Source organism: Camelus dromedarius, chromosome 9, assembly GCF_036321535.1.
Source record: "Camelus dromedarius isolate mCamDro1 chromosome 9, mCamDro1.pat, whole genome shotgun sequence".
In the NCBI taxonomy this organism is placed as follows: domain Eukaryota; kingdom Metazoa; phylum Chordata; class Mammalia; order Artiodactyla; family Camelidae; genus Camelus; species Camelus dromedarius.
The window spans coordinates 63,877,512-63,900,443 of record NC_087444.1 but is presented as its reverse complement, the minus strand read 5'-3'; the positions used below and the strand labels follow the sequence as shown (position 1 = coordinate 63,900,443).

At 37.6% G+C, this 22,932-nt stretch overlaps 1 long non-coding RNA gene across 4 annotated transcripts in view; it reads left to right on the top strand.

The window, feature by feature from the left end:
* LOC135322046 (uncharacterized) overlaps positions 1-22,932 on the top strand; it is a 209,028-nt gene that overhangs the window by 143,679 nt on the left and 42,417 nt on the right. For 3 of the 4 annotated variants that reach the window (XR_010382332.1, XR_010382331.1, XR_010382333.1), the window contains one exon: positions 21,529-21,575. The exons of the other annotated variant lie outside the window; for it this stretch is intronic. This is a non-coding gene — a long non-coding RNA (uncharacterized LOC135322046). The remainder of the gene's footprint in view (positions 1-21,528; positions 21,576-22,932) is intronic. 4 annotated transcript variants of the gene reach the window in all.

Here is a 22,932-nt window from a genome sequence, read left to right as displayed (position 1 = left end):
TGCATTGTATGTAGATCATACTTTTTTGGTTTTTTTCCCCCACCCCCTTGGCTTGTTACTTTTCTTTATTCTTGATGAAAGAAGAAACATTTTATTCATTCTGTTATTATACCTTCCGGGTTATTTTCTCCATTACTTAGAATTTATTCAATTCTTTTTTCATATCCACTGACTTCTGCTCACATCTGCCCCAATTTTACAATATTTTGTTATAACTTTATGGCTCAGCTGTTAGTTTTTCCTAGAGTTTTCTAGTTATCTTATCTTTTTTTTTTTTCACCTTGCATTCTGTGCATTTTTCATATTTTCAGTTACTATAAAGCCCAGTCATACTCTCCTGTGGAATCCCCCCACATCTTTTTCTGGACTCCTGTCTTCCAAAGCCTGCTGTCTTCCTGCTCCAGGCAAGGCTGGCGGCTTCTCTGGCTGCTGTATAGCTGACATTCTGGTTTCTCCCTGCCCTCCCAGTTCCATGTCTTCTTCTGTATCAGCTAGACCTTTGAATACAGGATTAGTTCCTTTAAGTGACTTCTTCAGAAGACGGATGTGGGAAGGAAATTCTCTGAGTGTTTGCATGTCTGAAAAGTGCTTTTGTTCTGTCCTTAAACTTGGTTGATAATTTGGCTGGGTATAGAATTCTAAATATAAGTATCCTGCAGCAATTTGAAAGTCATGCTCCATTGTTCTCAGTTGTCTAGAATTGCTGACGAGAAATCTAATGTGAGTCTGATTCTGGTTGATGTTGTTGTTTTCAATAGCTAACTTTTGTTTTTCTTTAAGGAGTCTTTTCAAATCTTCCTTCTTGGTATTCTGAAATTTCACAGTGGTATATTTATGTTGGGTCTTTTACATTCAGCTTTGAGAGGTCCTCTTACCTTAAAGGCGATGTTATACACATGTACTGAAGGGCAGAATGAATACTTGACTGCTGGCTTTGTTACATTTGGGGTTGAGAAGGCAAAGGGCGGATCATTCAGAATGCAAACCCTTTAATCAATTCTTCCTGTTTCCAGCCTCACTGGTCACTCCATGGTTGTCAAGCATGACAATTCTGAGACTAGAACCTCTTATGACTCGTTTCCTACTCACAGCTACAGACCTCCCACCTGTGTTCATATCTCAGCTTTCTCTGCCCTACCTTCTCAGCTAAGTCACACTGTCCATTCTTTTCAACCAAACCTTTGCGGAAATCTCCGGTCCACCAGCAATCCCTCTCATATTCTCTGGATAGCCTGAGAGTAAAACTTTTCTATTCTTCTACCTTCATCTCCCTGGGGGCTCAGGAGGACGAGTCAGTCAGATGTCTTCCATTTACCACCCCCTCCCATCCCTTCTCACCCTCTTCTATCCTTACCTTTGTTCCAAGTGGCTGACCACTAGAGATGCCTTAACCCCCTTCCTTGCGCTCTGTGTCTGGCTGGATCCAGCCAGTGGGGAGCCCCAGCAGAAGATCAGAGGGAGGAAAGAAAGAGTGAGGCCATGGTATTTGTTCTTTCAGCTCTCTCCCTGCAAGGTTGCTTTGGGCTGGCTGAGTCCCCTGCTAAAAGCCACAGCTTTGGCCAGGTGGCCCTCTTCACACAGGCCTCTGGCTCCAGACTGTAGTAGCCTCACCTCTTCAGGTGGGTGTGTCAAAGGACCCCAATCTTTCTGGCCTTAGAGAACCGCCCATCCTTATGATTTCCCTATACCCTACCCACATCTTTGTCAATAATCTCTTTATTAGACTCTCCTGACCCCATTTGAGTGTTGTTTTATTTCCAGGTGGGACTCTCTGGCTCATACAAAGAGAACCAAAGTCCTGTCGGCCTGGTTCACTATACTGGGTAAAGGGAATCTTAGATAGTTTTAAAAGTGCCTAACTTTTCGAGGTAAACTGTTTTTCTTTGCATCTTGCAACCTAAGACTTTTAGGTCCTAATCCTCTGTTGCCATTCTGGTTCCCTGTTTGTTAGGGATGCTGGGATTTCCCTGTGACTTTATAATATTCATTGGTCATAGAGGCCTTTAGAGAGCAGGGTTCCCAGCATGAGAGGCTGTAACTAGCACTGAGTTGGACTGAATTATCCAGGCATACCCTTGAGTCTGTTTGTGTCCTTGAAGGTTTTCAGCTTACAGTTTAGGCACCTGCCTCTGGGTGGCGGTGCCTTGTTACTGACTAATCAGGAAGGGTCTTCTGGGATGAATAGTGACAAACCCAACTCTTAACTGTGTCTCTTTCAGCCACAAGGAACTCAGGAGTCATTTGTGGGCACATCTGCCTCTTCCTCCAGACTGATGTCCCTAATGGCAGAGCCCATGTCCTTGTTAAGTGTATGTTGCCAACAGCCAGTCCAGAGGCTGCCCATAGCAGGAGGGAAAATACTATTTGTATAATGAAGGAAGCTGTCCTCAGAGAGCTATAAAATCACAGCCCCAGTTGAACATCTCTTCTACTCACCCCATCCAGTTTTGCTCCATAAATAAATGACTAGGGGGCTGTGAAATCTCTGTGAAGGGTGTTCATCTTAGTCCACAGACCCCTGTGTAAAAGAAATGAAGCTTCCCTTTATTTCCTTTAAATCAAAATCAATTGAATTCTGAATCCCCACATGGCTGGGTTGAGGGAAATTTGATCCCATTCATCCGGCAGTGTGGGAATAAAATGTCCTCCTTCCCAGGGTCTCACAATGATCCAGGAAGCTTCCTGGGCACCTGGATGATGAGGGAGGAGACCCATCTTCAGTCTCTCAGTCGCCCCAGTGGCCTCATTTCCAAGTTTCCTTGAAGGCAGGTAGCTCTGCTGCTTCTATCATGAGCTTAGTTCTGGGATCATGGCCAATGCTGGAACCCTCAGGTTCAACTGTCTCTGGGGTTCACTGATCTGGTACCTTCCATGAAGCCCAGCTCCCCCTACTGCTTCGGGTACCTGCTGACTCATTCCCTCCCCAGGTGGGCACCTTGTGCTCTGTTTGTCCCTGCTTCAGCCTCTCAGGTTTAGCCTTTGCCCTTCTTTTCCCTACTCACAATCTCCTCGAGGAACTAAGGCTTCTGGGAAACCAAAGCCAGTGAGGTTACTTACCTGTAAGAAAACTTCTGGTTATCCTTTAAGACAAAGCATAAGTTCATTTCTCAGCGGATTTCCCCACCCACTGCCTTGGCAGGACTAGTGATTGGCCAGGATGCCGTCACCTGTCTATTGTTAAGTGTTTTGGACTCGCCCCTGCATCTCGGCACCTGTGTTGGAGTTTTTGCCTCTTCCCCCACTGCAGGCTCGGACTCCTGACTCACAGCCTGGTTGTGATGAAATAAGTGGCAGCTGAGTGGTGACTAATAAGTGTTCATCCCTTTCCTTTTCCCTTCTTGCTCATGATTTTAAGTTTTCTCACTACCGCACCGCAAATTCCTTGTTACGATCTCCTATGGCAAGTAGTGAGGAATCCATTTCTGTAGAATTCAACCTGCTTCCTGACCTGGATATTTGTTCTAAGTCTCCACCACATTTAAGCTGCCACTTTGTCCTCCTGGGCGGAGTGAGGAAAGATCTTCTTCTGCCTTTGGGTTCTGTACTTAAAGAAGGAAAATGAAAACTTCAGGGGACTGCATCCTGCCTCCGTGGAGGTTTTGGCCGTCACTGTGCCGGGTAGAGTGAAGGCTGGGCCTGGTCTTCCTTCTGCAAGAAGACTTCTCCAGGGCCCCAGTGAGTCATCTCCTGAACTGACTACTTCCTCAAGGAAGCTCACATGCAATTTCTTAACCACTTCTGAACTGTTAATTGGGCAAATCTGCTAACTTAGAATTGGAAGTTCTGAATTCAGTAAAATAAATGACTTTCTTTTTCTAAAATTTTATTTATTTATTTATATTTATCTTCTGTTTTGATTTGTTTTTGCTTGGGAGGCTAATTAGGTTTATTTATTTACTTACCTACCTCTGAGCTATACCCTCCCCCCCAATGACTTTTAAAATAACTTTTGCAGATAAAATAATATAAAAATAGTATAATTCATCATGGGAAATGTGGAAAGTACAGAAGTGCATGTTTATATGCACACAGTATTTTCTGCCTCCTCAGCATCTTCGCCTGGTTAGGCATTGGCTGGGGCCACCCTGTAACCTGTGCCTTCTGCAGGCTTGCCCAGCTCAGGACTCTGTTCTTCCAGTTGCTCAGTCATCCTGGAATCCACTCTGTCTCACCTACACATTTAATCCATTAGCAAATTCTCTTGATTCTTTAAAAAAAAAATCCAGGAAGGTGGGAAGGGATAGACTGGGATTTCAAAATTGTAGAATAGACTACACTGTATAGCACAGGGAAATATACACAAAATGTTATGATAACTCACAGAGAAAAAAATGTGACAATGAGTGTGTATATGTCCATGAATAACTGAAAAATTGTGCTGAACACTGGAATTTGACACAACATTGTAAAATGATTATAAATCAATAAAAAATGTTAAAAAAAAATCCGCTTAAACCTGGGCACTTTTCACAGAACCCACCACTCTCCTATTCCAAACTCCAGCTCTTGTCTGGATCCACACAGAGCCTCATCACCGTCTCTCCCTTATGAGCTGGACCCCTTACAGTCTATTCTCTGAGAGCAGCCAGGGATGTCTGTTTCTTGCATAAGGTTGATGCAGGACTTGATTTACCCTCCTGCCACAACTAGAAAACCCATCAAAATATATGAAACAACTGTTTTAAGTACATAAACTCATTCTAAATTTGTACATATTCATGGATCTGAAAATGAACTTTCTATTCTCTTCCACAGGTCTGTCTGTGTAATCCCCCACTGGTAAAATACTTTAGTTATCAAAACTATATCATACCTATCAGTATGTGGTCATAAGTCTCACCCCATTACCCTTCTTTTGCAAAATGCTCTTGGCTGAATCAGGTGTGTCTTTTCCCAGGTGAATTCTGTAAGGCTTTTATTGGAATTATTTTATATTTGTAGATTTAACTGAAGATTAATGGATTTCTTCCAACATGAAATCTACTCATCTGAGAATACAGAAAACTACACAGCATTGATTATGGGAGCTATATAATAAAGTCTTGAAATTAGGTAGACTGATTCATCCCACTATATTCTTCTTTGAATTGTTTGAGCTATTCTAGTTTCTTTACTTTTTCATATACATTTTAGAGTAAGCTTGTCTGTATCTACAAGATTTAGTCCTCAGTGAAGCTTTATGGGTTTTCCTGCATAACTCCAGCATATTTGTTTTTGAGTATATGCCTAGATATTTCATTTTGTTTATTGTTGCTATGAATAGGATTATTTTGATATCATATTTTAATTGACTATTGTTACTGCTTTTTACGTATTTTTTTTTAACTGGCCACTTTGCAAAATTTTTGAATCAATTCTAACAGTTCTTTTCCCTGTATGCTTTCAATTATTTCAAATTTGTTAAAGTTTCTTTCTTGGCCCATGGTACGATCCGTCTTGGTATATGTTCCATAGACACTTGAAAAGAATATGTATTTTGTTGTTGTTGGGTGGAGTAGTCTATAAATGTTGATTAGACTCTTTGGTTGATGGTATTGTTGCCTATGTCCTTGCTGTCTAGTTTTTCTACCAATTGTTGAGATGGAGGTGTTGAAGTCTTTACCTGTAATTGTGAGTTTGTCTATTTCTCCTTCTGTTTCTATCAGTTTTTGCCTTACGTATTTTGTAGCTCTCCTGTTTGGTGCATACACAATCAGGATTGCTATGTCTTCTAGGTGGACTGACCCTTTTATCATTACATAATGAAGCTCTCAGTCTCTGGCAGTTTTCTTTGCTCTGAAGTCTACTTTATCTGAGATTAACATATCCACTCCTGTTTTCTTTTGAGTAATCTTTGCATGGTGTAGCTTTTTCTGTCCTTTTACTTTCAACCTACCTACCTCATTGCTATAGACTGAATGTTCTGTCCCTCCAAAATTCATGTATTATAGCCTAATCCACAATATGTTGGTATTTGGAGGTGGGGCGCTTGGAAGGTAATTAGGTCATCAGGGCTCTGTGTCATGAATGAGATTAGTGCCCTTATAAAAGAGACTCCAGAGAGATCTCTTGCCCGTTCTGCCATGTAAAGACACAGTGAAAAGACGGCTGTCTATGAATCTGTATGTGGGCTCTCACCAGATGCCAAATCGAAGGTGCCTTGATCTTGGACTTCCCAGCCTCCAGAACTGTAAGAAATAAATATTTGTTGGTTAAAAGTCACCCCGTCAGTGGTATTTTGTTATAGCAGCCCAAGTGAACTAAGACAATTATTATGTTTGAAGTGAGTTTCTAATAGCATATACAGTTGGGTCATCTTTTTAAAAAAAACTTATTTAAGTATAGTTGATGTACAGTAGTATGTAAGTTACAGGTGTACAATATAGTGATTAGTTGGGTCATCTTTTTCATTCCATTCTAACAATCTCTTTTAATTGGTGTTTTTAAGCCATTTACATTAAATATAATTATTGGTTACAGCTGACCCTTGGACAACAACAGGGTGGTGAGGGGGGCCAACACCACGCAGTTGAAAATCCACATATAACTTAGCGTTGGCCCTCCATATTTGCAGTTCTCTGTTTATGGGGTTTGGCATCTGCAGTTTCTATCAACACAGATGACATGGTACTATATTTACTCTTGAAAAAAATCCATATAAAGTGGAACTATGAAGTTCAAACTCATATTGTTCAAGAATCAGGGCTTATGTCTGCTATTTTATTTTTTGTTTATTCCTTCTGGTTTTTTTTTATTTCTCTGCTTTATTTTACCTGCCATCCTATGGATTTTTAAGAATTCCACTTAAATTTATTAGTGTTTTCCACTGTATTTCTTTGTATAGCTTTCTTAGTAATAGGTATTGCATTATATAGACAGAACTTATCAGTCTACAAGTGTTGACATTTTACAAGTTCGAGTGAAGTATAGAAACCTTACCTCTCTTTATGTCTTTTTACCCTTTACCATTTATAACTGTCTTAAGCATTTCCTATATATACATTTGGAACCACATTAGCTAGTATTTTATAATTCCTTTAAATGTCAGAATTTTTAAAAAAACTAAGAGGTGATGGAAAATGTGTTTAATCATATTTTCATTCCTTTTATTTTTCTTTCTTCTTTCCCAATGGTCCAGAATTTCTTCTTTTACAGTTTCATTCCTGTTTCGAGAACTTCCCTTAGCCGTTCTTTTCAGGTAGTCTGCTGCCAACAAGTTCTCTTAATTTTCCTTCATCTGAAAATGGCCTGATTTCCTCTTTATTCCTAATGGATATTTTCAGTGGATATAGAGTGCTGGGTCAACAGTTCTTTTCTTCCAGCACTTGAAAATTGTGCCAGTGCCTTCTGGCCTCCATGGTTTCTGCAATCTTTCAAACTGCTCTCCCCCCTATAAGAAAGGCATTGTTTCTCTCTCACTGCTTTGAAGATATTTTTTTTGCCTTTCACTTTAAGAAGTTTGACTATGCTGTGTCTTGGTGTGGATTTATTTGGATTTATCCTATTTGGGATTTTTTTTTTTCAGCTTATTCAATCTATAGGCTTATGTCTTTGCCAAGTTTGAGGACTTTTAAACATTATACATCCTTGAATATTGTTGGCCTCACCCTCTTGCTCCTCTCCTAGGATTCTGATGACATGAGTGTTAAATATTTTGTTATAGTCCCATAGGCTCCTGAGGCACTGTTCATTTTTTTTTAAAGCCTGTTTTCTCTCTGTTGTTCAGATTGGGTAATTTATATTATTCAAAACTGATTCTTTCCTCTGTCCTTCCTCTCTGTCCTCTCCCTATTGGTCCTATTCATTGAGTTAAAAACCTTTTTTTTTTTTTAGTTATGTTTTTTCAGTTCTGAAATTTACATTTGCTTCTTCTTTATATATTTTATTATTTCCTGAGATTTTCTATTTTTTTTTCATTTGTTTCAAACTTGTTCCTAATTGTTTGTTGAAATGTTTTATGATGGCTACTTTGAAATATTTGTCAAATGATTCTAACATCTCTGTTATTTTGTTGTTGGCATCTGTTGATTTTCTTTTTGATTCAGGTTAAGATTCCCTGGGTTCTCGATATGTTGAATGATTTTTGATTGGAACTTGGACATTTCAGGTATTGTGTTATAAGAATCTGAATCTTATTTAAATTTTCTGTTTTAGCTAATTTCTTTTGACAGTGTTCCAGTAGGGGAAAGGAGGTGCTGCCTCATTGCTGCCAGGCAGTGGTAGAAATCCAGGTTCCTACTTGGCCTTTGTTGACCCCAGTGAAGGGGAGAGGCTCCTTATTAGGATTGGTTGGGGCTGGGGGCTTTGGCTCCCCACTAGGCCTGTGCTGACACTGCAGAAGGAGGGATGGGGTAGCCTCATTACCACTGGGCAGTGGTGAAAGTCCTGGCTCTTCTCACCACCCCTGTGGGGAGAGTGAGAGTGCCTTGTTACTACAGCCTAGGGGTGGAAATCCCAGCTCCGTGCTCAGCCTTTTCTGACACCACCGTCTCAGGGGGTTTGGTACAGCTCATTACAGCCTGGTGAGGGTGGAAGTCCAGGCTCCCTACTCACCCTTTGCTGGCAGGTGGGGCCACAGTTTTTCTGTGATATTTCCCTGGAGTAGAATAGCTATTGTCTAAAGTTTTCTTTCTTGCTGGTTTCTTCCCTGGTCCTTTGGCTAGAAAGAACAGATTTTTGTTGGGTTTTTTTGGGGGGAGGGGGTTCTGTGCAGCATGGTCTTTCTGGGTTACAGCTTCTTTAGCTACAAGTCTGGAATATTTTTAAAAAACCCCTAGAGAACTTACTACCATGTTGTTCCTTGATAGTCATCTCCAACCTCTCTAGCTGGTTTGCATTTCTCTCCATTTTTCAGTTTTATGTTTATATATCTCAGAAGTGTTTAGATGTACTTAGACAGAGAAATAGGGAAAAGTACATTGATTACATCTTCCCAGAACTTTAGAGAGCATTTTATTTCATATCTTTTTCTTACCTAGTGTATAGGCTAGTGTTTCTGGAACAGCATTAGATAGTATCAGGAATAACATCTATTCTTTTCTCATTCCTCACTCACTAGGAATGCCCCTGATGCTGCCACATGAAGTCTGATGCTCAGTGCTGGGCATTAGTTTGAGACATCAAATTCAGTATGCTTAAATTCAGTTGAACAAATATTTAGTAGTACCTGTCATGTGCAAGTCACTGCTCTAAAGCTGGGAATATGGCTAGCAGGGAATAAAGAGGTCATAATTGTTTTCTCTTATATTAAAAGTTATTTGTTTCCTCTACAACAAGACCAACCTTTATATTAACACTATGTCTCCCATTCTTTCATCACTCTTGCCTGCTCTGTACTGGAGTCGGGGCAGGGAATGATGTGGTTCACAGTTAGATATGAGGAATATGTGATATATTAAGTTATATTAAATCTATGGGCCCATCTTGGTTAAGACTCTTAAGTGTCAAGTTATAAAGTTCAAACTAGCAGAAGTAAACGGAGGAAACTACATTCATTATACAATGGAAGACCACTTGTTGGATTCCAGAGGGAAGCTATGTAGCTGAGTGCCAGTTCTTAGGAAGAACTGGAATCAGGATCCACCAGGACCTTTTGTACCCATGTTCTCTCCCTCTCTCCAGGCCCTTGGCCTCCACTTCCCCTAGGGAGCTGGGTTCATTCTTCTTTCTCTGCCTCAGGTAGACACACCCCAGGTTCCAGGCTCATGTCCTATTTTTCAAGGAAATAGTCTGGGCTGAACTAGCTCCTCACCCTCAGCATCAGACTGGTTCAACTGGACACTTGTCCATCCCTGATCCATAGCCTGGTAATGGGGTACAAACATGGTTGCTAGGAGTTCACCTTTATGTTGGGGCTGGGCAGTACTCCAAAAGATGGTGTGGGTAGTCTCACTATGTTTTGTGATTATACCTTGATGGCATGAAGCTACAGGGATGACATAAAGAATCATTTTATACATGCAACAATGTAACTGCATAGAATGACTATCACTGGGCCTCCAAATTAGGGCATCTGTAAATTGCTTTGAGAACATTTGGCCTGGGGTTGTGCCCTTTTCTGGTTAGAGCAGTGCAGTTTTTATCACTCGTGGGCCCTCTTCCTTGCCATGGGTCGTGATATGGCTTATAGCAGACTCTTTGTCTCTAATTTATATTCACCTTCCCTTCTGCTTGGGCTTATAGGTAAGTTCAGTACAGAGATTCTTTTGAGTACAAATACTTTCAAATTAACGGCCTAGCCAGCAACCTTAAGCCAGGAATTCTAGTCTATCTCCTCTCCCTCTCGCCCCTAAATCTTTTTCTTTACTCTTTTTCTTGTATTGGTGTAGTAATGTTTGGTGTAGTTGAGAAAGTTAGTTGCTTGCTTCCATATCATCTCCAGTTTTCAAATACAAACGTACACAATTATGAGCTGCAATTTATTGTCATTTTCCACCCTTTTTTCCCTCACTGCTGCTTTCCTTTTTTCTTAGGCCATTATTAAGCATATCCCACCATTCCAAGGGTCAAGGACCCTTTCTCCAGGCTGTGCTTCTAGCATTTAGATGTTCTACACAACTTCCTTCCTCTGCTACTTCTCTGGGGTCCTGGTCCTACTCACCTAGGAAGAATTACATCAACACCAGTTTCCAGGGCTCAGAGGCACAAATAGAAGGGTTCACTCCTTTGATAGCCCCAGCAGGAATTCAGGGCAGCTAGGAACAAAGGATATCATGTGTCCTCTGGTGAAGTCGCCACTCATGTCACTGAGAACGGCCTATCCAGTGACCCATGTCATTGGCTTAGAATTCCCCAAATATCCCAAGAAATCAAAGCCAATCAAGATTGCCAGGGGACAGAAGCAAATTACATATCAAAAACCATCAGGAAAAGTATACCAAATGTTACTGCTGAACAACTTTCACCTACACGATTCAAGCTGGAAGATTTCCATAAGCCCAGGTGTCATACATTTATGTTTCTTTGATTCTAAAACACCACTAATTTTAGAAAGCATCACGCCTAGAATAACAAAAGAAAGCCCTGGAAAGTTTCTTTTGACATCTTGACCCACAAAACATTAAAGTATAGGGCAAATGCATCTTAAAATTGAAGAATTACATTAAAATCTCACAGGAACTCAAGAATCGTATCACAAAAGTAAGCTCAGCTGGAGTCTAGTGGTACATAAAAACAGAAGTGACTGAACTTGGTAACACTGCAATCTTTTAGCATCTTGTGGTTATTCCATTGCAGTTGGAATGCAAATACCTAAAACCCTGAATGTATTACAAGGCTGTGGCTAAATTTCTGACTTAGCATTCTGTAGGGAGTAATCACTCCTACAAAGACAAAGAATGTTAAGGATTTAAGCTTCCAGGGAGAAAGAAGTAACCTAATTAATATGTTAAAATTTCCCTCTATCTCAATGAGGAAAATCAATGAATAAAATTCCTAAATAACCGATCCTATTCCACTGTAATTATTTAAAATATCCCAGAGCCATTAGATGGCATTTCCTCATTCTGGTATGGCATTCCTTCTTGTTGAAGTCTGAGTTGCAGACAAAGGATGTCCTTCTTCCCTGCCTGGGTTAAAAACTGACCTAGGAAAGAAGTGAGAATCAGATGGATGGAGATTGAGTATCACCTCTGTTACAGCAATGATATATTGAAATGAGTTACCAGAAATCCTGGCCAGGTGGATTCTCTGACTCCCTGCAGACAGTAAACCTTGGAACTGTCCATATAAAGGCAAGTTTGGGTTGGCAGAGTAGACTCACTTAACCAGAAATTCTGCCATGAACTAATTCAAAGGGAAGAGGGCACTTCTGCTCATACATTTAAATAGATTAACTCCATTTAGTCAAGAAATATGGACCATTGGCTATCACCCAATTTGTACCCCATTTCTAGCTAAGGTGAATAGTAAAAGTTGGGATAAGAGGCCAGGAATATTTAAGGGAAACCCTCCTTTGGGGAACAGGGTACACAAGTTCCCTAAAGGATATCTTTATTCATTCATCTGATGTGGTAGCCAGCCTCCAAGGTGGTCTCCGGTGATCTCCGCCTCCCAGTACTCATACCCTGATGTAGAAGCCTCCCATAATATACCAGGATTGGTGTGTGTGACCAATAGTATTTGACAGAAGTGAAGGTGTGTTACTTCTAAGATTAGGTCATAAAAGATACTGTGGGTTCCACCTTGGGGGCTCTCTCTTGCTTTCTCCCTTGCTTTCTCTGGGGGAAGCCAGTTGCTGTGTTGTGGGCTGTACTAAGGAGAGCACTATGCAGAGAGGAACTGAAGCCTTCAGCCAACAGCCAGTGATTAAACTGAGGCCCAACAACAAGCATATGAGTGAGCCTGGAAGTGGATTTCCCAACCCCAGTCGAGCCTTGTAAAGGTGGAAACCCAGGGTAGCAGGTTGACTATGCTTCATGAGAGTCTGAGCTAAAACAACCCAGCTAAGCTGTTCCCAGCTAACCTATATAGATAATAAATGTTTGTTGTCTTTAAGTTCCTAAGTTTTGGGGTAATTTCTTGGGCAGCAAAAGGTAACTAGAATGTTTAACTAACACTTATTTCATGTATCTGTCAGTTTTCAAGATGTGCCAAGCACCATGGAAGTCCCAGTCCCCAAGATCTGCTATGTAGATGGGGAAGTGGTGATGTGCACAGCTCTTCATGGGCTTTCCTTACAACAACTCAGTGAAGCCAGTGAACTGATTCTGATCTTACAGATGAGGGAACTATGACTCACAGAGATTAAACATCACGCTCAAGGCTAGCAGTTGATCAGTTATACTAAAATAACTAGTAAAAGTTAAGTTTGGTTGCCCACACTGTGTTGCGAGTTTCACTTATACTGCTACTCCACTGAGAATGCAGAGGTAGTGAAGTCTCATTGCTATAGGCTCCAGCGTGGCAGTCTGGCACGTGGGCCTCACCAGGAGCAGGGAACCCCGTCTCTCTGTGCATCTTAGGATGCCCTCTGGAGAACAGTTGTCTGGTGCTTGCCTTCATGGGTCATGCATCCTCGGAAAAGCCTAGGGTGGCATGAAGTGTTGGCTGGGAAGTGGTCACCTACTTGTGATGCAGAAATCCATTTTAAAGCAGCCCCCATTTAAAGATAGTCTTGGCAACTGGCAGGGGTCGAGATGCCAGATGTCTTGAGGAGATTGGCGTGCAGAGTGGATAGCTGTGATCCAGCATCATTTAGCTTTTTTTCATGTTTGTCTCTTGGATGTTGAGGTTGCTTTATTTGTTCTTGGTTTTTACTGAGTAGCAGTATGGAAATTTTAATGTACAAAATTTTAAGTGCCAGCAAATGTATGAAGCCTTTGGGGAGCGTTATAGTGGCCACCAGATAAATGTATTAGCATAGTAATTGAATAGTACCATGTAATTAATTTTGACCCTTCATCTGTATAGCTTGAAAACAGACTCACCCACCACCAAATAACCGAATTAAGAAATTTTACTTTCATCAAAATGCAGAGAGTATTGTAAGTTAAGAAAGATTCTTTGCAGCTGCTGAATAATAACTGCATTTAAGAATTTTCTAAAGTTGTAGGAATTTAAATCTTTAGACAGACGGTTACATCAGGTTTGATTATCCATATTTTTGCTATGAGTATATTTATTTATGAATAAATAGGTTGTATCAATTAACAGTATAACAGCTGGAACAATAACGGTGAAAATTAATGTCTTTGCATATGATTTCTTGTCTTGGTTGGAGTTCTTGTCTTCCTTGGGTTTATATTTCAAATTGGGCTGTTTTGGTTATCATGGACGATGAAAATGCAGCTGGTAGACAGTTCTGTAAGGGAGGAGAAAAGGTAAGGGCAGTTCTCTAAAGCCAGGATTGGTAAAGATTAATGTTACTGACTAGATTATATTTAGGTCAGCTTCAGCACAAATCAGTCGTCATGTTTATAAAAAAGGACCATATCTCCTCTTACTTCCCCAATCCCACCCCATCCCCCAACAGCAATTTTTCCTTCATTTTGCTCTGCTTGGTGTGACCTGGTCTGCCGTGTGTTGTTTTCCTAAGCAAGTCAGGAATGGGCATCCTGTACTGCTCAGAATTTTATTAGAAAGACACCAGCCTGTGAAAACATTGCTTCTTCAATTTAACTGCCTTGGGTTTTTCTGCAGAAGTGTTTCAGAATATATGATTTGTGAGAAATTTAATGATTTTGAACTTTTTTTGAAAATCAGTATCAAACTAAGGTTATCTAAATCTTTTTTAAGTGCACATCTTATGACATATTCTGGCTCACATCTCTTATCTGTTATGAAATCATCTTAGTCCATTCTAACACTCAGTAACCTCTGAACCATAGCAATAATTGTTTGTTCATTCATTCATTTAAGAAACACCTGTTGAATACCTATTATGGGCTAGCATCTATGCTAGAAAAATATATTCTGTGGTTTTTGTAGGGCCTGATATAACAAACAGATGATGTACAGTGCAGTGAGGGTAAGCCCTGTAGTGTTTGTGGACAGACTAAGAGCAAGTACCCAGATTTGAGTTGTGGGTGGCTTCTTGAAAAACTGGTGCCTAAGCTGAGAGAAAAGATTACGCACAAAAGACAGGGAGATGTGAGAATGCTGTGCAGACGGTAAGGCTAGAGAGGAGCAGAAAGTCTTTGGGTATCAAACTAAGGAGTTTCCATGTGATTGTGAAAGCAGGGAGAAGCTATTAAAGATGTTTAAGGAGTAAAGCGAAATGATCTGGTTGGTGTTTCAGAAACATCGCTCTACAGGGTGTCCACTATTAGTGGTGCAATGGCTGAGATACCCTGGCCAACCTTCCTACTGAAAACAACTAGAAATGCCAGATGAAAACAATTTTTGAATAAATTATTAAATGAATCAATGAGCTGGCAGGAAAGTAAGAAGCACTCGAACCAAAAAGCAAGTTAAGAGGGAAACTCAGAAAGGGAAGTTTAGATACTTCTCTTTTACATTGAGGGTATTTGCTGAGTAAGATGAAATTGAAGTTTGATTTTTATTTCTTTTTTGGCTGTGGAGTGCAGGACTCAGCTTGGGGCCTATCCAAAATAGGGAGTCTAATAGGAGACCTCCATCATAATGGAGACCCCAGAGATTATACCCTCAAATCAAGGACAAACTAGAAACAAACCCACCCTCCTACCCCTAGGGAAGTTCATGGAAAATTATCAATCTTGAAATGTAGTGATAAGAGAGGATGGGAATCAATCTCTCCTGAATGTTTAGAACCACAAACAAGTCAAGTCTTCATACAAATTTATACCCCAAATTCACACTAGCTAGGTGGGTTGGAAAAAAACATCAACCTGAGATTTACTGAAGTTTCAGTATAAAATATTCCTATTCTGCTAGTACTCCAGAACAATAGACAGAAACAAGTGAAAATCCTCTCTCTCGAAGAACTCACCTTCCTTGTGAGCGCCAAGAATTTACCTAGGTGAAGTTCTAGAAAAATATGAGCACACAGTAAAACTGAACAAACAGACACATATACAAAATCTACCAAAGGGAAAGTATCATAAGAAAGAGTCAGCAGAATCAGACAAACAAAGATTATAGAGTAATGTAAATTTATATTAAATATATGACAACAACATCAACACAGCCTCGATGGGAGAAATGGGAGTATACTATTGTAAAATTTTTATTCTATATGAAATGGCACAATGTCTTTTGAAGGCAGATTATGATAAGTTAAATATATATTATTATAAACTTTAGAGCAAACACTAAAATAACAAAACAGAGTTATGTCTAATAAGCCCACAAAAGAGACAAAATGGAATCATAATAAAAACATTTAATTAATTCAAGAGAAGACAGAAAAAGAGAGAAAGGGGAACAAAGAACAGAAGGAACAAATAGAAAACAAGTAGCAAGATGACAGACTTACATTTAACCATATTAATAATCACATTAAATGTAAATGGTCTAAACACCTCAATGAAAAGGCAGAGAGTCTCAGAGTGGAGAAAAAAAGATCCAACTATATGTTATTTACTAGAAACATATTTCAAATATAAAGACACAAATGGGTTAAAACTAAAAAATGAAAAAAGATATACCATGCTAAAACTAGTTGAAAGAAGGTTGGGTTGGCTATGTTACTATCAGACAAAATAGATTTCAGATAAAAAATACTAGCAGGGATTATTATTTCATAATGATAAAATTGTCATCTAAGCAAGAAGAATGAACTGTCCTAGATATTTATGCACCCAATAACAAAGCTTCAAAATATATGAAGCAAAAACTGATAGAACTGCAAGAAGATAGAGACAAATCTACAATTATAGTTGGGAATTTCAATGCTTCTTTATCAGTGATTCATTAGGCCCTTTTGGAGGCTGAGATTCTGCATTTCAAACAAGCTCCCAGGTGATGCCAATGTTGCATCTGAATAGCAAGATACTAGAAGGTAAATCAGGAAAAAATACCCAGAATGAGCTACAGAAAGGAGAAATACAGAAGGGTAAGAGGTATATGGATATAGTGAGAAAGTTCAACATATATATATATACATAAAATTACATATACATTTTATATATATATATATATATATACACACACACACACACACACATATATATATATATATATATATAAAGTTAGATTCCAAAAAGAGGTGAGAGAGAATGTAACAGAAGTAATATTTGAAGAGACAATAATAGCTCAGAATTTGTTTAAAAGCCATTAAGCCATAGATTCATGAAGACTGAATACTCCACGTAGGGTAAAAACAAATACAGCTACACCTTCTAACCCACACAACTATGGTCAATTGATCTTTGACAAAGGAGGCAAGTAAGTACAATGGAGAAAAGACAGTCTCTTTGGTAAGTAGTGTTAGGAAAGCTGGACAGCCGCATGTAAATCAATAAAGTTAGAACAGTCCCTCATACCTTACACAAAAATAGACTCAAAATGGCTTAAAGACTTAAACATAAGACGGGACACCATAAATCTCTTAGGAGTGAATGTAAGCAAAACATTCTCTGACATAAACCATAGTAATGTTTTCCTAAATCAGTCCACCAAGGCAATAGAAAAAAAATAAAAAATAAACAAATAGGACCTAATTAAGCTGTATAAGCTTTTGCACAGCAAAGGAAACTATAAACAAAACAAAAAGACAACCTATGGAATGGGAGAAGATATTTGCAAATGATGAGACTGACAAGGGCTTAATTCCCATAATTTATAAACAGCTCACACAATTCAGTAACAACAACAACAAAAAAACCTCAATCAAAAAATGGGCAGAAGACCTAAACAGATATTTCTCCACTGAAGACATACAGATGGTCAATAGGCACATGAAAAGACGCTCAGTATTGCTAATTATCAGAGAAATGCATATCAAAACTACAATGAGGTATCACCTGACACTGGCCAGAATGGCCATCATTAAAAAGCTCACAAATGATAAATGCTGGTGAGGGTGTGGAGAAAAGTGAACCCTTCCATATTGCTGGTGAGGATGTAATTTGGTGCATCCACTATGGAAAACAGAATGGAGATTCCTTAAAAAACTAAAAATAGACTTACTATATGATCTAGCAATCACACTCCTAGGCATATATCTGGAGAAAACTAATTAAAAAAGATACATGCACCCTAATGTTCATAGAAGCACTATTTACAAAAGCCAAAGCATGGAAGCATCCTAAATGTCCATTGATAGATGATTGGATAAAGAAGTTGTGGTATGTATCTATTAGAATACTTCTCAGCCAGAATGAAAAAATGAAATAATGCCATTTGCAGCAACATGGATGGACCTAGAGATTATTATACGAAGTGAAGTAAGTCAGAGAGAAAGACAAATATCATATGATATCACTTCTATGTGGTATACAAAAAAATGACACAAATGAACTTATTTGCAAAACAGAAACAGACTCACAGAAATAGAAAACCAACTATGGTTACCAAAGGGGAAGGCAGGAGGAGGGATAAAATGGGGTTTGGGATTTGCAGATACCAAGTACTATCTATAAAATAGATAAAAATAAGGTCCTACTGTATAGCACTATATTCAATATCTTGTAATAACTTTTAGTGAAAAAGAATATATGAATATATGTGTGTGTATATATATAGCTGAATCATTATGCTGTACACTGGAAACTGATATGGCATTGTAAATCAAATATACTTCAATAAAAAACAAAAAACAAAAAAATCATACCTTCTAATACATATATTTTAAGAACTGTTAAAAACTAAAGACAAAGAGAAGGTATTTAAAGCAGCTACAGAGAAAATAAATATTACTTTTAAAGGGGTGATAATTAGACTGATGGTTGAGTTGTCAACAGACAAAAATGGAATTGGGCCTCAAATTCTATGAAGCAAAAATTGACAAAACTACCAATAGAAATATATAAATCCTCATTCATAGAAGAAGATTTTAAAATCTCTTAGTATCTAATAGAACAAGCAGACAAAAAATGATACAGCAACAGAATTGTTGATACACTTGACCTAATTGGTTTTTATAAGTTGTGTAACCAACAGCTGCAGAATAAACATTCTTTTCAAGCATACTTAAGAATATTTTTGAAACATTGACCATATACTGAGCCATAAATTTCAAAGGATTGATTCCTAATAGAGTCTGTTCTCTGTCAACCTTACAACTAAGGTAGACATAGTTTTTAAAAAAAATAACTAGAAAAATCCCCATATTTTTAGAAATTTAAAGTATTCATATAATATTCGTAGCCTCTCTATAAAGTCTGTAAGAGCTATAGTGACATCTCCTTTTTCATTCCTGAAAGCAGTTATCTGTTCCTTTCTTCTTTTTTATATTGTTAGGAGTTCATGCATTTTATTAGTCTTTTCAAAGAACAACTTTTGCCTTTGTTGATTTTTTTTATGGTGTGCTGGTTCTATATTTTATTAACTTCTACTCTTTTATTATTAATTTCCTTGAACTTTCCTTTGGTTTAATCTTTTTCCTAACGCCTTGAGTTGGATGCTTGGTTCATTGACTTGTAAGTTTTCTTTTTCTTTAATATATGCATTTAAAGCAAAATTTTCCTTTAGACATGGTTTCAGATGTACTTTGCTACACTGGTAAGAATTTTTTCATTAATTAATCAAGACATTTTCTAATTTCCACTGTAATTTCATCTATGACTCCTGGGTTATTATTTTTCAAACACATAAGAATTTTCTAGTTGTCTTATTATTACTGCTTTTTAGCCTGATTACATTATAATTAGGAAATTTCTTCTATGATTTCTGACATCAAATAATGTCAGTTGAAACTTGCTTTAAGTGTATTCTGTAGTTGAATCCAGTGTTCACTTTCATTAAGCCAAATTTGTTATTGTGTTGTTCAAATCTGTACATTTACTGATTATTTTTTTTCTGCCTCTTTTATCTGATACTGAGAGCTGTGTTAAAATCTACCAAGACTGTCATTCATCTATTTCCCCTTAGAGTTCTTCCAAATTTTATTTTTTATATTGAGTCTATATTATTAGTTTCATGCAAATTTAGAATTACTTCCCCTCCCCCATTAATTGAACTGTATATCATGAATTTTTTGTTTTTATCTATGGTAATACTTTTTGTCTTCCTTGATCTACTAATATTAACATAGCCACACAGCTTTTTTTTGGTTAGTGTTTGCAGGGTATATCTTTTTTCCACCCTTTTATTTTCAACTTTCCTGTGTCCTTACATTTTAGATGTAATTCTTGTAAACAATATATAGTTGATTTTTTAAAAAATTAGTGGCCCTTCATCTTTTAATTTGTCTTTGCCATGTAATTGTCTTTTTAATTGGAACATTTAATCCATTTATATTGTTTCTATTACCAATATACTGAGTTTTAAGTCTGCCATCTTACACAATGTTTTCTATTTGTCCTGCATGGACAATGTTCCCCCTTTTCTTCCTTCCTAACTTTTTTGTATTAATCAATTACTTTCTATAATTCCATTTCCTCCTCAGTTAGCCTAACTGTTAAAATACACTCTTTTAAACACTTTTTTAGTGTTTATCCTTTACTGTTTACATGTGTACTTGACTTATATAATTCTAATATTAATTAATACCTTTATCCCTTCCCAGAAAAATGCAAGAATCCTAGAGTTTTCAAACTTTTTGCCCCTTTACTAGCTTAAATGCCACTGTTGCCTAATAGGTCTATTCTCTATATAATGTAACCCCCACAATGCCTTATTATTATTTGACACAGGCAATATTGATTTAACCATGGGTATATTGCTCGTTATTCCTTCCTGCCTCTATCTGGGACTATTTCCTTTTGTGTGAAAAGCATTCTTTACTATTTCCTTTAGTACAGTTCTACTGGCATTAAATCTTTTTTTTTTTTTTTTTTTGTATGAAAATGTTCTATTTCACCTTCATTTTTGAAGGCCAGTTTGCTGGATATAGACTTCTAACCTGGCAGTCATTTTTTTTTTTTTTAACATTTTGAAGGTATTATTTCACAGTCTTATGGCTTCATTGTTTCTGTTGAGAAGTCATCTATTCAGTCTAACTGTTGCTTCTTTAGAAGCAATCTTTTTTCTCTGTCCAGTTAAAATTTTTTCTCTTTCTTTTTTGTTTAGTAGTTTTATTATGATGGGTTTAGGTATGAATTTCTTTGTACTTATTCTTATTAGTGTTCTTAGGACTTCCTGAGTTGATGGATTGATGTTTTTCAACAATTTTGATAAGTTATAAGCCATTATTATTCTCCCTTCTTCCTGGACTTCAGTTACTGGTATGTTAGACCTCCTTTCTGTGTCTTCTGTATGTCCTACCCTCTCTTTAAATTTTTCCAACCTGTTATCTCTCCATGATTAAGTCTGAATATTTTCTTCTGCTTTATCTTCTAGTTTATTAATTCTTTATTTGTGTATAGACTGCTGAATAATCTATTCACTGAATTCTTTTTTAAAAATTAATTTTATTATTTTTATTGAAGTATATGTAGTCAGTTTACAATGTTGTGTCAATTTCTGTTGTACAACATGTTTCAGTCATACATATACATATATATATTCATTTTCATACTCTTTTTCATTATAGGTTACTACAAGATACTGAATTCAGTTCCCTGTGCTGTACAGAAGCAACTTGTTATTTATCTGTTTTATATATAGTAGTTTAGTATCCGCAAATCTCAAGCTCCCAATTTATCCCTTCTCACCCTCTTCCACCTTATGTTTTTCTGTGTCTATGAGTCTGTTTCTGTTTTGTAATTAAGTTTATTTTTGTCTTTTTAAAAGATTCCACATATGAATGACATCATATGGTATTTTTCTTTCTCTTTCTGGCTTACTTCACTTAGAATGACGATCTCCAGTCCATCCATGTTCCTACAAATGGCACTATTCTGTGTGTTTCTTATGGCTGACTAGTATTCCATTGTATATATACCTACAACTTCTTTATCTGGTTATCTGTCGATGGACATGTAGATGGTTTCTGGGTCTTGACTATTGTAAATAGCATTCACTGAATTCTTAATTCAGGTCATTTTTATTTTTCAATTCTTGAATATTTTTTCTTTTTGTTTCCAGATCATTGCTGAAATTCTCAAATCTTACCTTTCATCTGCTTGAGCATAGTAAGTATCATTATTTTAAAGTCTGTGTCTAAAAACAAACAAACAAAACCAAAACAAACAAACAAACAAAAATAAAGTCTGTGTCTGATAGCTTCAACATCTGAAGCTCCTATGCATCTGCTCTATTGACTATTTTTCTATTGATTCTTAGTCATGCTGTCTTATTTTCCTGTGGTCTGCTTAATTTTTATTAGGTTTTGGACATTGTATGTGCAATATTGTTCATTGAAAGTTTTGAGGCCTAGGATCATGTTAGTTTCCTTGAGAGCAGATTTGTTTTTGCTTCTGCCAGACAGGTGGGGGCATTAGCCATCCAGAATTACTTTAATAAAATTTCAGGGCTTGATAGGATTTGTAGCTGAGTTGAAGTCCTTGAAAGAGCCACATATTATGGTTCACACTGATGCCCAGGATGTAGACTTTCGTGGTCCTATGCCCAATTATTGGAAGCTCACTAGTCTTCTCCCTACTTGGCAGGCCTGAACACCAATCACTCTCACACTCGAGGCTGTCAACATTATAGTTTAATCTCTTGGATTCTCAGTTTTTCCACCTCAGAATTGGGAAATGCCTCCCAGAGGAAAGTAGCCCCAAATGCTGTGCTCTACTCCCAGGGTCTCTGTCCTTTCCCAGATTCTATCCTGGTGATTCTTTACTATCATGGTGGAGCTCTTTGGTGCTTTGAAGCAGGTTTCATTTTTATTTTTATTTTCCAGATTTTCTAATTGTTTTTTGTGGTGGGGTTAGTGGGACCTACTGCACCAGTACTTGAAATAGAAGTGCTTTGCTTAGTTTTTTTTTTCCTTCAAAATTGACTTGTCTTGAAAAAAGAAAGTGAACCTCTACTTTACTTCATATAGAATAATATATTCAACATGAATAGACGCCAAAATAAGAAAAGCAAAACCATTAGACTTTCAGTAGAAAATGGAGGATTCTGTCTTGGTATTCTCAAGTACTCAGGAAGCATATGTAAAGGACATAACTGATAAATTAGACCAAAATAAAATTTAAGTTCATAAGAACAAAAGTCACCAAAACTAATGGTAAAATGCAAGCCCATTTCAAAAAAGATTTTTAAACCTCCATAACTGACCAAAGATTTGTATCCAGAATACATTTTTTAAAAAAAGAAAGAAAGAAATCCCATAGGAAAAAAAATGGCAAAAGATACCAACGATCATCTGAAGAAGATGCTTTAGTGACCAATATGCGTATGAAAAGATGCTCAACTTGCCAGTAATCAGGGAACTCAAAATTAAAACAAAGAAATGTTTCATGCCCATCATATTGTCAAAATTAAAAAAAAAAATCTTACAAGCCTTTGAAACATATTGGAGAGATAAGAAGTCACCCT